This window comes from Schistocerca serialis, chromosome 3, assembly GCF_023864345.2.
Source record: "Schistocerca serialis cubense isolate TAMUIC-IGC-003099 chromosome 3, iqSchSeri2.2, whole genome shotgun sequence".
In the NCBI taxonomy this organism is placed as follows: domain Eukaryota; kingdom Metazoa; phylum Arthropoda; class Insecta; order Orthoptera; family Acrididae; genus Schistocerca; species Schistocerca serialis.
Window position 1 is genome coordinate 189,216,939 of NC_064640.1, and position 17,370 is coordinate 189,234,308.

Below are 17,370 nucleotides of genomic sequence, written 5' to 3' on the forward strand. Positions count from 1 at the left end.
AGTTATAACTAAATCTGAGGGGGGTGCGATGGGAAGGTTCCCTTGTCAGAGCCATTTGAACTATTTTTTGAATTGCTCAACAGTTGCACGTCTATTCGCCCGTACACATCTCTGCAACCGTCGTTCGCCCTATTATCTATGGTCGTGGTGCACCACAATTGCCTCGGCGCCGGTTTTATACTTAACCATTTTTCATGTACGGTATACTTTAACACGATGGCACGCGAACTGTTTACAGCTTTTGCCGTTTCGGAAATGCTTCCATCCTTGGGCCGAAAGCCAATGATCGTGCCCTTTACGACGTCAGTTGGTCCCGTTGAAATGTACCCTTAGAAAAATTTATGAATGATTGTGCTGATAAACCTCCTCCGTCATTTGATTTCCAAACAGCTGAGCAAAACTGAACGTACTCAGACATTTCGCTCTTTACCTATTCTGATCAACACTAAACTGACCCACAATATTTTTTAGCGCAACGCAATCTGACTTTCAATAATCCCTACAAAAGAATGGCCCCGACTAACATTAACCTATACCTTTCACAAATCACTTACCTCACAAAAATCTTCGTTACTCGAACTACTGCAATACAGCGAGCCCCACTACTGCCAGCTAAATAAAAGATTCTAACTACTGAAGGCACTAACTACTGACAGGCATTGTTAGCAAATGAAAGTTTTTGATAGAGAACAAACAATGTATTTACCTTAATAGTGTTCAAAAGTCATAATATACAGGGTGTCCCAGCTATCTTGTCCACCCAAAATATCTCTGGAACAATAACAGCTATTGGAAAACGACTTTCACCGGTATCAATGTAGGGCTGGGGTCCTTGAATCTACATATTTGGAAACATTCTAAAACGAAAGCATATGTGTTTTTTAACACAAACTTATGTTTTTTTTAAATGTACCTCCTATATTTTTTCTTCAGCAATCCATAGCATGACAACGCACATACACAATGGCGTTGATTGCATCGCAATATTCCCATTACATCCCGAGATATTGATACGCGAAGTTGACGCTTGAAACACCCGACATGCGCTGCTAGCGCACGTCCTGAGGCTCAGGCGTCAACCCCATGCTGCCCGTAATCGCGATGTGATTGACTTGTGTAATCACACCTCCATACTTATCAAGAGGACCGAAACGAATAATACGGTCTGCTGCGATTACGGGCAGCATGGGGTTCACGCCTGAACCTCAGGACGTGCGCTAGCAGCGCATGTCGGGTGTTTCAAGCGTCAACTTTGCGTCTTAATTTCTCGGGATGTAATGGGAATATTGTGATACAATCAACGCCATTGTGTATGTGCTTTGTCATGCTATGGATTGCCGAAGAAAAAATATAGGACGTCCATTTAAAAAAACATAAGTTTGTGTTAAAAACACATATGCTTTCGTTTTAGAATGTTTCCAAATATGTACATTCATGGGCCCCAGCCCTACATTGATACCGGTGAAAGTCGTTTTCCAATAGCTGTTATTGTTCCAGAGATATTTTGGGTGGACAAGATAGCTGGGACACCCTGTATATAGCAGTTCCATGACATCCAGTCTTACAATTTTCCAGTGGTGTGCGTACTGTAAGACCTTCGGTACACACACCATCAGATTATTTGACTTCTCGCTCTAACGATGTAGGCGAGTGTCGGCAATATGTCTCGTGGTCTTCTCGTGGCGTCAGACGATAGAAATGCCACTCGCACGCTAAGAGTAGCAGATTGACAGTGACCAACTTTAAACAGAACTTGATTAATTTTCACACACAGTTATTAAAATAATAAAAAACATAGACATAACGTAACTTGATTCTGGATGCTGTTTACAATTGACAATCTGAAGTTCCTTTGGTCTTAGTACGTTAATCTTATTCTCACATATCTCTGATACTTGACAAAGTGTCTATACATTTCTCTTCATGGCTATGAACAGGAATATGATAATCTTCTTAGGTGCAGACTGAAACTTGACCATACACTGGTACGGACTGATGCAGATTGACTAATCGGAGGTCTGTACACTCGTTATAATACCTCGAGTGTTCAGGTATCACTGCGCGGGTGTGATCCGCGAGGAGAAAAGGTTCTACGTTAGCAGCAATCTCATTGGCTGCGTTACATATTAATACGCGGATCGGCGGAAGCAGAATTTGGTCCGCCTTTATGGCAGCGCCATCTCGTAGAGCGGAGACAGACGAGCACTGCGCCTGCGCTGTTGTGCTTAGCGGGGCGCGTTCTAGTGGGAAAGTTGTGTACGCGCTGACTACGCGGGACTACGTACACAACATTTCCTTTTCTGACGGACACACGTCCAGATCGTCCACTCATAGTAACCTCTCAAAACTCTAGCAGGATCTTTTTCCGGCTACAGCGAAGTCGGAGAGTTGATGTCTTACCAGATACCTGATATTCACAGTACACTCGTGAAATGGTTGTAGGGGAAAATCCCCACTTCATCGCTACCTCGGAGATGCCATGTGGCCGGCCGAAGTGGCCATGCGGTTAAAGGCGCTGCATTCTGGAACCGCAAGACCGCTACGGTCGCAGGTTCGAATCCTGCCTCGGGCATGGATGTTTGTGATGTCCTTAGGTTAGTTAGGTTTAACTAGTTCTAAGTTCTAGGGGACTAATGACCCACCGAGCGAGGTGGCGCAGTGGTTGGACACTGGACTCTCATTCGGAAGGACGACGGTTCAATCCCGCGTCCGGCCATCCTGATTTAGGTTTTCCGTGATTTCCCTAAATCACTCCAGGCAAATGCCTGGATGGTTCCTCTGAAAGTGCACGGCCGACTTCCTTCCCCATCCTTCCCTAATCCGATGAGACCGGTGACCACGCTGTCTGGTCTCCTTCCCCAAACCAACCAACCAACTAATGACCTCAGCAGTTGAGTCCCATAGCGCTCAGAGCCATTTGAACCATTTGATGCCATGTGCCATCGCTCGTTCGCCGACTATACCACCACGTACAGACTCACTCCATTCCGCATTACTTCAAGGACTACACTGCTTTTCCGTATCTCCCGACATCCTTTATTTACTGAAGCGCCAAGGAAACTGTTATAGGCATACGTATTAAAATACAGAGTTATGTGAACAGGCAGAATACGGCGCTGCGGTCGGCAATGCCTATATAAGACAAGTGTCTGGCGCAGGTGTTAGATCGGTTACTGCTGCTACAATGGCAGGTTGTCAAGATTTTGACTGAGTTAGAACGTGGTGTTATAGTCGGCACACGATCGATGAGACACAGCATCCACGAGGTAGCGAAGAAGCTGGGATTTTCCCGTACGACCATTTCACGAGTTGCAGGTAGACTGTTTAGGTTTTTATGTTGGTATCGCCACGTAGTGCTCTGTATGAAAATCGCTGACTGCGCTGTGTACAGTCTGTGGCTGGTTGGACTCATTGTTGGAATATTCGCTAGTGTAGTGTTGGGCAGTTGGATGTGAACAGCGCGTACCGTTGGGCAGCTGGAGGTGAGCCGCCAGCAGTGGTTGATGTGGGGAGAGAGATGCCAGAGTTTTGAGAGGTTACTATGAGCGGACGATCTGGACGTGTGTCCGTCAGAAAAGGGAAATTTGTTAGACTGGATGTCATGAACTGATATACCGGGTGATCAAAAAGTCAGTTTAAATTTGAAAACTTAATAAACCACGGAATAATGTAGATAGAGATGTAAAAATTGACTCACATGCTTGGAATGATATGGGGTTTTATTAGAACCACGCCATATTGCTAGACGCTTGGAAGATCTCTTGCTCGCGTCGTATGTTGATGATCGTGTGCTCAGCCGCCACTTTCGTCATGCTTGGCCTCGCAGGTCCCCAGACCTCAGTCCGTACGATTATTGGCTTTTGGGTTACCTGAAGTCGCAAGTTATCGTGATCGACCGACATGCTTTATAGTGTTGTTCACAACATTATTCCTCGACTACAGCTATTGTTGAGGAATGATGGTGGACATATTGAGCACTTCCTGTAAAGAACATCATCTTTGCTTTGTCTTAGTTTGTTATGCTAACTATTGCTATTCTGATCAGATGAAGCGCCATCTGTCGGACATCTTCTGAAGTTTTGTATTTTTTTGGTTCTAATAAAACCCCATGTCATTCCAAACATGTGTGTCAATTTGTACCTCTCTATCTACATTATCCCGTGATTTATTCAGTTTTCAAATTTATACAGACTTTTTGATCACCCGGTATATACACTCCTGGAGATTGAAATACGAACACCGTGAATTCATTGTCCCAGGAAGGGAAAACTTTATTGACACATTGCTGGGGTCAGATACATCACATGATCACACTGACAGACCCACAGACACATAGACACAGGCAACAGAGCATGCACAATGTCGGCACTAGTACAGTGTATATCCACCTTTCGCAGCAATGCAGGCTGCTATTCTCCCATGGAGACGATCATAGAGATGCTGGATGTAGTCCTGTGGAACGGCTTGCCATGCCATTTCCACCCGGCGCCTCAGTTGGACCAGCGTTCGTGCTGGACGTGCAGACCGCGTGAGACGACGCTTCATCCAGTCCCAAACATGCTCAATGGGGGACAGATCCAGAGATCTTGCTGGCCAGGGTAGTTGACTTACACCTTCTAGAGCACGTTGGGTGGCACGGGATACATGCGGACGTGCATTGTCCTGTTGGAACAGCAAGTTCCCTTGCCGGTCTAGGAATGGTAGAACGATGGGTTCGATGACGGTTTGGATGTACCGTGCACTATTCAGTGTCCCCTCGACGATCACCAGTGGTGTACGGCCAGTGTAGGAGATCGCTCCCCACACCATGATGCCGGGTGTTGGCCCTGTGTGCATCGGTCGTATGCAGTCCTGATTGTGGCGCTCACCTGCACGGCGCCAAACACGCATACGACCATCATTGGCACCAAGGCAGAAGCGACTCTCATCGCTGAAGACGACACGTCTCCATTCGTCCCTCCATTCACGCCTGTCGCGACACCACTGGAGGCAGGCTGCACGATGTTGGGGCGTGAGCGGAAGACGGCCTAACGGTGTGCGGGACCGTAGCCCAGCTTCATGGAGACGGTTGCGAATGGTCCTCGCCGATACCCCAGGAGCAACAGTGTCCCTAATTTGCTGGGAAGTGGCGGTGCGGTCCCCTACGGCACTGCGTAGGATCCTACGGTCTTGGCGTGCATCCGTGCGTCGCTGCGGTCCGGTCCCAGGTCGACGGGCACGTGCACCTTCCGCCGACCACTGGCGACAACATCGATGTACTGTGGAGACCTCACGCCCCACGTGTTGAGCAATTCGGCGGTACGTCCACCCGGCCTCCCGCATGCCCACTATACGCCCTCGCTCAAAGTCCGTCAACTGCACATACGGTTCACGTCCACGCTGTCGCGGCATGCTACCAGTGTTAAAGACTGCGATGGAGCTCCGTATGCCACGGCAAACTGGCTGACACTGACGGCGGTGGTGCACAAATGCTGCGCAGCTAGCGCCATTCGACGGCCAACACCGCGGTTCCTGGTGTGTCCGCTGTGCCGTGCGTGTGATCATTGCTTGTACAGCCCTCTCGCAGTGTCCGGAGCAAGTATGGTGGGTCTGACACACCGGTGTCAATGTGTTCTTTTTTCCATTTCCAGGAGTGTGTGTATATATATATATATATATATATATATATATATATATATATATGTATATGACTTTTGAACACTATTAAGGTAAATTCATTGTTTGTTCTCTATCAAAATCTTTCATTTGCTAACAATGCCTGTCAGTAGTTAGTGCCTTCAGTAATTTGAATGTTTTATTTAGCTGACAGTAATGGCGCTCGCTGTATTGTAGTAGTTCGAGTAATGATTTTTATGAGGTAAGTGATTCATGAAAGGTATATGTTATTGTTAGTCAGGGCCATTCTTTTGTAGAGATTATTGAAAGCCAGATTGCGTTGCGCTAAAAATATTGTGGGTCTGTTTAGTGATAATCAGAATAAGTAAAGAGAGAACTGTCTGAGTCCGTTCAGTTTTGCTCAGCTGTTTGAAAATCAAATAACGTAAGAGTTTTCCCAGCACCGTCGTTCTTTACATACAGAGGGGAAGTTTCAGAGTGTACAATAAATATCAAGAATCTGGTAAAACATCGAATCTCCGACATCACTGTGGTCAAAAAAAGATTCTGAAAGAACGGGACTAACGACGACTGAAGAGAATCATTCACTGTGACAGAAGAGCAGCCCTTCCGCAAACTAATGCAGATTTCAATGCTGGGCCATCAACAAGTATCAGCGTGCGAATCATTCAACGAAACATCATCGGTATGTGCTTTCGGAGCCCAGTGCACACTCGTGTACCCTTGATGACTACACGACACAAAGCGTACGCCTCCCCTGGGCCCATCAAAACCGACATTGGACTGTTGATGACTGGAAACACGTTGCCTGGTCGGACGAGTCTCGTTGCAGATTGTATCGAGCGGATGGGCGTGTACCGGTATGGAGACAACCTCATGAACCCATAGACCCAGCAAGTCAGCAGAAAACTGTTCAAGGTGGTGGAGGCTCTGTAATAGTGTGGGGCGTGTGCAGTTGGAGTGATATGAGACAACTGATACGTCTAGATTTGACTCTGACTGGTGAAACATACGTAAGCATCCTGTCTGATCACCTGCAACCATTCATGTCCATTGTGCATTCCGAAGGACTTAGGAAATTCCAGCAGGGCAATGCGATACCACAAACGTCCAGGATTGCTACAGGGTGGCCCCAGGAAGACTGTTCCGAGTTTAAACACTTCCACTGGCCACCAAACTCCCCGGACATAAACATTATTAAGCATGTCTGGGATGCCTTGCAACGTGCTGTTCATAAGAGTTTTCCTACTCTTACGGATTTATGGACAGTTCTTAAGGATTCATGGTGTCAGTTGTCTCCAGCACTGCTTCAGACATTAGTCGAGTCCATTCCACGTCGTGTTGCGGCGATTCTGCGTGCTCGCGGGGACCCTACACGATGTTAGGCAGGTGTACCAGTTCCTTTGGCTCTTCAGTGTGTAACCTCCACTACTACCCGCCATCTGTGAGTGGTTATTGCACGTTGACGTCAAATACGGCGGTGGTCATATTAATGTGACTGGACCGTGTATCACCACCATACTATGCTATCAAAATGTACTTTATACTCGTAATGCTGACGACAGTTCTTCCTATGCTGCTTCGTTGATGTGCCAAATGGATCATTTGTTTATAAATATCTGTTTCCGAGATGTAAATTATGTACGAAACAATTGCAATGCCTTAAACTACCAGTGTGAAAAGCTTTAACTGTGAATACACGAGCTTAACTCCACGAAGGAAGAAGAGCGCTACCTGTTAACGTGATAGGATGTCCCGGTCGGTATCCCCGGCGCTATATGTCAGGCACTGGGTCACTATTCTCTGCTCCGTCAAACTCGAAAGGCGTGAGGTACATTATATGGAAGTCGCAAACACTGACACTGCGATGACAACTTGACACCGTACTTCGGAATAGACGAGTGCGTTATCGCCCCGCTTCTGGGATTCGGGGAGGCGCTCCTGATCTGGATTGAATTCGCTTCGCGGATTAACGACGATACGTGGTCAGCCGGCGAACTTGAATGTGGTTTTAAGCGGTTTCCCGCATCCCAATTTGTTACCACATAGCCGATACCCACGTCCCGCCTGAGATACAAGTCACACAAACGTTAGAACACGGTTTCAGACTTGTACGTAGAATTAACTCTAGACGCAGACAGATGGGGTATGCAATTCCGTCCTGGGGGTAGATAAGAAACTAATGAATTTAGACGTTTAGTCTCTACAAACGATTAAACAGCAACAGCAGTATTCCGTTCACAGGCTAATATTGTACGTATCCACTGAAATTTTCCTGTTGATGCTGATGAAACGCGAATGGAGTGAATCACCGAAGTGCCGTGGTCTTTGTACGAGTTATTAAACTCCGACCGAACAGCCCCAAAGGCACCGACAGACCGCTGTGTCATCCTCAGCCGATAGGCGTCACTGGATGCGGATATGGACGGGCATGGGGTCTGCACAAAGCTCTCCCGGCCGTTGTCAGTTTGCGTGACCGGAGCGGCTATTTCTCAAGCACTAGCTCCTCAATTGGCCTCAGGGCTGAGTGTACTCTGCTTGTCAATAGCACCTGACAAACCCGGACGGTCACCCACGAAAGTGCTAGCCAAGCCCGGCAGCGCCTAACTTCAGTGATCTGACGGAAACCGGTGTTGCCACTGATATTAATCCAATTTCATATTCACAATCTCTACGAAAGCGATATGTAGGAAGATTTACACTAATCGGCCAGAACATTATGTCCACCGACCTACATCGATATAAACCCGTCCAAGCGACAGAAGCGTGGCCAGGCGAGGAATGACTGCTAGTCAGACACACGCACGGTGCATGTAGTATCAGTGTGCGTACTGTCCGTGTGTAGAGTGGGGGAGGCGCACGATCTACACTCCTGGAAATGGAAAAAAGAACACATTGACACCGGTGTGTCAGACCCACCATACTTGCTCCGGACACTGCGAGAGGGCTGTACAAGCAATGATCACACACACGGCACAGCGGACACACCAGGAACCGCGGTGTTGGCCGTCGAATGGCGCTAGCTGCGCAGCATTTGTGCACCGCCGCCGTCAGTGTCAGCCAGTTTGCCGTGGCATACGGAGCTCCATCGCAGTCTTTAACACTGGTAGCATGCCGCGACAGCGTGGACGTGAACCGTATGTGCAGTTGACGGACTTTGAGCGAGGGCGTATAGTGGGCATGCGGGAGGCCGGGTGAACGTACCGCCGAATTGCTCAACACGTGGGACGTGAGGTCTCCACAGTACATCGATGTTGTCGCCAGTGGTCGGCGGAAGGTGCACGTGCCCGTCGACCTGGGACCGGACCGCAGCGACGCACGGATGCACGCCAAGACCGTAGGATCCTACGCAGTGCCGTAGGGGACCGCACCGCCACTTCCCACCAGCAAATTAGGGACACTGTTGGTCCTGGGGTATCGGCGAGGACCATTCGCAACCGTCTCCATGAAGCTGGGCTACGGTCCCGCACACCGTTAGGCCGTCTTCCGCTCACGCCCCAACATCGTGCAGCCCGCCTCCAGTGGTGTCGCGACAGGCGTGAATGGAGGGACGAATGGAGACGTGTCGTCTTCAGCGATGAGAGTCGCTTCTGCCTTGGTGCCAATGATGGTCGTATGCGTGTTTGGCGCCGTGCAGGTGAGCGCCACAATCAGGACTGCATACGACCGAGGCACACAGGGCCAACACCCGGCATGCCCGCATCTCGTGGTCATGCGGTAGCGTTCTCGCTTCCCACGCCCGGGTTCCCGGGTTCGATTCCCGGCGAGGTCAGGGATTTTCTCTGCCTCGTGATGGCTGGGTGTTGTGTGCTGTCCTTAGGTTAGTTAGGTTTAAGTAGTTCTAAGTTCTAGGGGACTGATGACCATATATGTTAAGTCCCATAGTGCTCAGAGCCATTTGAGTCAACACCCGGCATCATGGTGTGGGGAGCGATCTCCTACACTGGCCGTACACCACTGGTAATCGTCGAGGGGACACTGAATAGTGCACGGTACATCCAAACCGTCATCGAACCCATCGTTCTACCATTCCTAGACCGGCAAGGGAACTTGCTGTTCCAACAGGACAATGCACGTCCGCATGTACCCCGTGCCACCTAACGTGCTCTAGAAGGTGTAAGTCAACTACCCTGGCCAGCAAGATCTCCGGATCTGTCCCCCATTGAGCATGTTTGGGACTGGATGAAGCGTCGTCTCACGCGGTCTGCACGTCCAGCACGAATGCTGGTCCAACTGGGGCGCCAGGTGGAAATGGCATGGCAAGCCGTTCCACACGACTACATCCAGCATCTCTACGATCGTCTCCATGGGAGAATAGCAGCCTGCATTGCTGCGAAAGGTGGATATACACTGTACTAGTGCCGACATTGTGCATGCTCTGTTGCCTGTGTCTATGTGCCTGTGGTTCTGTCAGTGTGATCATGTGATGTATCTGACCCCAGGAATGTGTCAATAAAGTTTCCCCTTCCTGGGACAATGAATTCACGGTGTTCTTATTTCAATTTCCAGGAGTGTATTTGAGTTTGACCGAGGGCAGATTGTGATGGAGAGACTCGGTACGAGCATTGTGGAAACTTCACGACTTGTCGGTTGTTCGAGGAGTGCGGTGTGAGTGTCTTCAACACGTGGCGAAACCAAGGTGAAGCCACGTCCAGACGTCGTGGGCTTGGGCGGCCATCCCATATTACAGATGTCGGACGTCGTAAGCTGGGTCGATTGGTAAAACAGGACAGGCGGCCAACTGTAGCGGAACTAACATCAGATTTTAATGCTGGGCAGAGTACAAGTATGCCTGAACACACACTGCACCGAACACTCCTAACGATTGACGTCCACAGCCGACGACCCATCCAAGTGCCAATGTTAACATCACGACATTGGAAACTACGACTGAAATTGGCAAGTGACTATAGGCTCTGGACATTGGCGCAGTGGCAGATGAATCCCGACACATTCTTCATCATGCCGATGGGAGGGCGCGATTCCGTCGTCTTCCAGTGAAACAACTCCTTGACACCTTTACTGCGGAACGGAGACATGCTGGAGGCGGCTCCATTATGCTCTGAGGAACATTCCAGTGGAGCTCGTGCAAGGCACCTTAACGGCCAAGGAGTATCGTACGCCGGTTGCACACAACGTACACCCCTTCATGATGGTCATGTTTCCCGACGGCTTGGCATTTTTCAACAAGCTAATGCGCCATTTCGCAACGCCAGGAGTGTGATGGAGTGGTCCGAGGAACACAATGGCGAGTTCCAGTTGATGGGCTGGCTCCCCAACTTGCTATATCCGAACTCGATCCAACACATTTGGTATGTTTTTGGAAATTTGTGGTAAGATCTTATGGGACCAAACTGCTGAGGTCATCGGTCCCTAAGCTTACACACTACTTAATCTAACTTAAACTAACTTACACTAAGGACAACACACACACCCATGCCCGAGGGAGGACTCGAACCTCCGAAGGGGAAGCCGCGCGGACCGTGACAAGGCGCCCTAGACCGCTCGGCTACCCCGCGCAGCCAGTTGGTATGTGATTGAACGTGGCGTCAGAGCTCATTGCCACCTCCTCGGAATTTACATGAATTAGATGACTTATGAGTGCGAATGTGGTGCCAACTTCCTCCAGCGACCTACCAAGGTCTCATTGCTTCCATGTTTTGACGTGTCGCCGGTGTTATCTGTGACAAAGGTGGACATACCGGCTGTTAGGTAGATGGTCATAATGTTATGACTCATTATACAGGGGTGGTCAAAAATATGGTAACACTACAAACACAACACATTACTGTGCCTCAGATGGTGTAGGAAAATCGTTGGCATTCAAAACAGCTTCCACTCATCTCGTAATAGATAAGTACACGTGCTTTATGATTTTTAAGGGAGTCCTATGCCAACGGCCTTGCCGCAGTGGTAGCACCGGTTCCCTTCAGATCACCGAAGTTAAGGGCCGTCGGGCTAGGATAGCACTTGGATGGGTGACCATCCCTTCGGCCGAGCGCTGTTGGCAAGCGGTGTGCACTCAACCCTTGAGAGGCTAACTGAGGAGGTACTTCATTGAGAAGTAACGGCTCCGGTCTCGTAAACTGACATACGGCGGGAGAGCGGTGTGCTGACCGCATGCCCCTCCATATCCGCATCCAGTGGGGCCTGTGAGTTGAGGATGTCACGGCGGCCGGTCGGTGCCGTTCGGCCTTCATGGCCTGTTCGGGCAGAGTTTAGTAAGGGAGTCCTATACCACTCTTCCTGCACGATAGTAGCAAGATCAGGTAACGATGGTGGATGTGGATAGCGATCTCTTAAAAGTAGACTACAAAGGCTAAATAATATTGAGATCTGCTGACTGTGATGGCCAGGGAAGACGCGACAATTCGTCCTGGAAGATGCGAGCTGTGTGAACAGCGGCCTTGTTGTCTTGGATCACAACATCATACACTCCTGGAAATGGAAAAAAGAACACATTGACACCGGTGTGTCAGACCCACCATACTTGCTCCGGACACTGCTAGAGGACTGTACAAGCAATAATCACACGCACGGCACAGCGGACACACCAGGAACCGCGGTGTTGGCCGTCGAATGGCGCTAGCTGCGCAGCATTTGTGCACCGCCGCCGTCAGTGCCAGCCAGTTTGCCGTGGCATACGGAGCTCCATCGCACTCTTTAACACTGGTAGCATGCCGCGACAGCGTGGACGTGAACCGTATGTGCAGTTGACGGACTTTGAGCGAGGGCGTATAGTGGGCATGCGGGAGGCCGGGTGGACGTACCGCCGAATTGCTCAACACGTGGGGCGTGAGGTCTCCACAGTACATCGATGTTGTCGCCAGTGGTCGGCGGAAGGTGCACGTGCCCGTCGACCTGGGACCGGACCGCAGCGACGCACGGATGCACGCCAAGACCGTAGGATCCTACGCAGTGCCGTAGGGGACCGCACCGCCACTTCCCGGCAAATTAGGGACACTGTTGCTCCTGGGGTATTGGCGAGGACCATTCGCAACCGTCTCCATGAAGCTGGGCTACGGTCCCGCACGCCGTTAGGCCGTCTTCCGCTCACGCCCCAACATCGTGCAGCCCGCCTCCAGTGGTGTCGCGACAGGCGTGAATGGAGGGACGAATGGAGACGTGTCGTCTTCAGCGATGAGAGTCGCTTCTGCCTTGGTGCCAATGATGGTCGTATGCGTGTTTGGCGCCGTGCAGGTGAGCGCCACAATCAGGACTGCATACGACCGAGGCACACAGGGCCAACACCCGGCATCATGGTGTGGGGAGCGATCTCCTACACTGGCCGTACACCACTGGTGATCGTCGAGGGGACACTGAATAGTGCACGGTACATCCAAACCGTCATCGAACCCATCGTTCTACCATTCCTAGACCGGCAAGGGAACTTGCTGTTCCAACAGGACAATGCACGTCCGCATGTATCCCGTGCCACCCAACGTGCTCTAGAAGGTGTAAGTCAACTACCCTGGCCAGCAAGATCTCCGGATCTGTCCCCCATTGAGCATGTTTGGGACTGGATGAAGCGTCGTCTCACGCGGTCTGCACGTCCAGCACGAACGCTGGTCCAACTGAGGCGCCAGGTGGAAATGGCATGGCAAGCCGTTCCACAGGACTACATCCAGCATCTCTACGATCGTCTCCATGGGAGAATAGCAGCCTGCATTGCTGCGAAAGGTGGATATACACTGTACTAGTGCCGACATTGTGCATGCTCTGTTGCCTGTGTCTATGTGCCTGTGGTTCTGTCAGTGTGATCATGTGATGTATCTGACCCCAGGAATGTGTCAATGAAGTTTCCCCTTCCTGGGACAATGAATTCACGGTGTTCTTATTTCAATTTCCAGGAGTGTATTTGGGGAACAAACATTGTACCCTGGAATGGATCTGCTCAGCCAAAATGGTCACATAAACCTTGGCAATAATAAAAGAGAAACCTTCTACATCTAAATGTACAGCTACTAGTCATTTCCTTTCCTTTTTCACTCGTAAACTGAGCAAGCGAAAAATGACTATCTATATGCCACCATATGAGCTCTGCTTTGCCTTATCGTCATGGTCCTTACGCGAAATATATGTTGGCAGCAGCAGAATTATTCTGCAGTCAGCTTTAAATACCGGTTACCTAAATTTTCTCAACAGTGTTCCTCGAAGGGAACGTCGTCTTCTCTCCAGGGATTCCCATTATTGACTTCACGAACCATCTCCGTAATACTTGCGTGTTGTTCAAACCTACCGGTAACAAATCCAGTAGCCCGCCACTGAATTGCTTCGATGTCTTCGTTTAATCCGACCTGGGACGCATCCCGAACACTCGAGCAATACTCAAGAATAGATCGCACTAGCGTCCTATATGCGGTCTCCTTTACAGATAAACCATACTTTCATAAAATTACTGGGAGACAGTAAACCGAAGTCGACCATTCGCCTTCCCTGTTACAATCATTAGATGCTCGTTCCATTTCATATCGCTTTGCGGCGATACGCCGAGATATTTAAACGACGTGACTGTGTAAAACAGCGCACTAATAATGCTGTACTCCATCATTACGGGATTGTTCCTCTTACTCATCTGCATTAACTAACAATTTACTTCATATAGAGCAAGGTGCCATTCATAGCACCAACTATAGTCACTGAACGAGGCGGCCTTCCGTACACCATAGCATCATCAGCAAACTGCCGCAGATTGCTGCTCAACATGTCCGTCAGATCATTTATGTATATAGAGAATAAAAGTGGTCCTATTACACTTCCCTGCGGCACCCCTGACGAAACCCACTGTCTCTGATGAACACTCGCTATTGAAGTATGCGGTCTAGGGCGCCTTGCCACGGTTCGCGCTGTTCCCCGCGTCGGTGGTTCGAGTCCTCCCTCGGGCGTGGGTGTGCGTGTTGTCCTTACCGTAAGTTAGTTTAAATTAGATTAAGTAGTGCGTAAGCCTAGGGATCGATGGCTTCAGCAGTTTGGTCCCACATGAACTTACCACAAATTTCCAAATTTCCGAAGTATGTTACCTTTGCAGAAAGACAAGGGACTTGGTTAATGCACGATGGGGCACCATCCTGTTTTCTATTCCTGGCATGTAAATCGAACACAGACGATGAAAGAGTGATGAACTGGTTGATCCAGAAGTTTCTGGTGACTCTTTTCATCTGAGCTTGACCCTTATATTTCCGGTTCTGGGTGCATTTAATGCAGAGATGTATTCTGCAGCGTGTTTCCCTTACATGTGACCTAATTCGACAACATGATTTTGTGACAGAGTGAGATTTTCACTCTTCAGCGGAGTGTGCGCTGATATGAAACTTACTGGTAGATTAAAACTATGTGCCGGACCGAGACTCGAACCCGGGACCTTTACCTTTCGCGGGCAAGTGCTCTACCATCACAGCTACCCAAGCACGACTCACGCCCCGTCCCCACAGCTTTACTTCTGCCAGTACCTCGTCTCCTATTTCGCGGGAGAGCTTCTGTGAATTTTGGAAAGTAGGAGACAAGGTACTGGTGGAAGTGAATCTGTGAGGACGGACCGTGAGTCGTGCTTGGGCAGCTCAGTTGGTAGAGCACTTGCCCGCGAAAGGCAAAGGTCCCGAGTTCGAGTCTCGGTCCGGCACACAGTTTTAATCTGCCAGGAAGTTTGATATTGTGGCAGTTTGTGGAGGGCTGCTAGAATGACGAGTGAGCACCTTCTGCACTATCAACAACTAGGTGCCATTCCTCGAACAAAAGACGCATATTTCAACAAGTATTTTTTTCCGGACATAGGTTTATAGGATTTTTCGGTTCAAAATGGGTCAAATGGCTCTGAGCACTATAGGACTTAACTTCTGAGGTCATCAGTCCCCTAGAACTTAGAACTACTTAAACCTAACTAACCAAAGTACTTCACAATCATCCATGGCCGAAGCAGGATTCGAACCTGCGACCGTAGCGGTCACGCGGTTCCAGACTGGATTTTTCGGCATTTCTACTTTTGACTAGTAATCTCTCCTCTAGTAATACGGGACACTTTTTTAAGGGCACTTTGAACGAGGGTGTGCTGAAACGTAACGCCTCCGAATTCTTCATGTGAAGACTTTTAAATTTTTAAAAATAAAACAAACGTTATTAATATTCTACATTTTATTCATCGTATCTACATATTTATTTCTCAACATAGTCCTCTATGAGAGGACGCTCCATGTGTGGACGAACTCTTCGAATTCGACACTGTATTACAACACGCCATTTCTCACGCACGCTACATACCGCCATGTTACACGCTACAAATCGGAGTCCACTAGTGGCAGAGGGCTGTACCCATGTAGACAGGAAGAATAAAAATATAGAATGTAAATAACTTTTGTTTTATTTAAAGAGCTTGAAGAGTTTTCAGATAAAAAATTCGGAGGCATTACTTTTCAGTAAGCCCTCGTATAAGTAGGCTTTCCCCTGTGCGCTTCAAACATGCAGAACATTTTATCTGCCGAACGTTTCTGTTTTAGTTTTCCGGTTTTTAGTTGAGCCTGTGAAGGCAGATACTGTAATATGGAATATCCACAATATTTTGTCCGCTTGGGAAGCCAGAATAACATCAGTTGGGCGTAGCCTGATAGCGATGGTAATGTTACCAATGACAGTGCCGCTGATGTGGAGTTTCCCTAAATTCCTTCACCTAAGAGGACGATGTAAACATTCCAGAATTAGAATCAAGAACTGCTGCCAACAGGAGTAACTTAGTAGATATCCTCGGTGTAGCGAAGAAACTCAAATCACTTAATAAAACCAAATCTTTCCTGTTCACACTGTAAACCAGTTAGATTCCTTTCATAGTATGCTGATATAACAGCCTCATACCTAGCAATCATATGCAATCGTTCGCTCTTCGGAAGTTCCGTACCTAAAGGCTGGGAAATTAATAGGTGCACAGGTCACATCAATACTCATGAAAGGAAATAGGAGACATAGACTGTTTCTCTCTGTGTCATTCTCAGTCTTGCTGCATTTTTAAGTTCTATTACTAGCCTGCATTCATCGTCAAACCACTTATTTCGTGTATTACTTCTCACCCGGCTATGTCTTCTGCTGCCTCTTTCAGTGCTTTCTGGATCTTAGTCCATCTGTCTTGGATTCCCATTGTTTCCTCGCTGGGAATCAGTGCGTCTCTAACTTTTGCTTGATATGCTTTCACAACTTCTGGGGTCACTCAGTTTTTCTGTGTCCCAGGTTGTATTTTTCTCCATTCCAGGTTTAGGTGTTACGGATAGTTTCTCTCTCACTACAGTTTTTACAGCATAGTGGTCTGAGTCACAGTTAGGGCCCCTGCAGCTCCTCACATCAATAACTGACGTGGCACGCCCTGCCTTTACTAACACATAGTCTATCTGATTGACTACTCCACTTGCATTTGATTTCCATGTTCCGAGATGTATTCTTTTATGTGAGAAACAGGTGCTCCTGATGATTAGATTATTTCTGGCAGCAAACGGACATAACATTTCTCTATTCTCGCTACTTTCTTCATGTAATGTGTATCTCCCAGATGCTCTTCCATTACCGCTTCGCCCAAGCTGTGCGTCAAAATCTCCCACAACTAAGAACAGATCATACTTTTGTACTTTACTGCATACCCTTTCTATATCTTCATAAAACTTTTCCTTTGTTTCTTCTTCTGCTTCTTCTGTTGGTGCGTATTCAGTTATTACCGTTATTTCTCAATTTCCCTTTCACTCTGTCCTCTAAGTTTCATTTACGGCTTCAAATTCCTAT

General features: G+C 48.5%; 1 pseudogene; it reads left to right on the top strand.

Moving 5' to 3' along the window:
* Positions 1-11,508: 11,508 nt before the first annotated feature.
* Positions 11,509-11,626, top strand: LOC126472138 (5S ribosomal RNA; annotated as a pseudogene).
* The last annotated feature ends 5,744 nt before the right edge of the window (positions 11,627-17,370 follow it).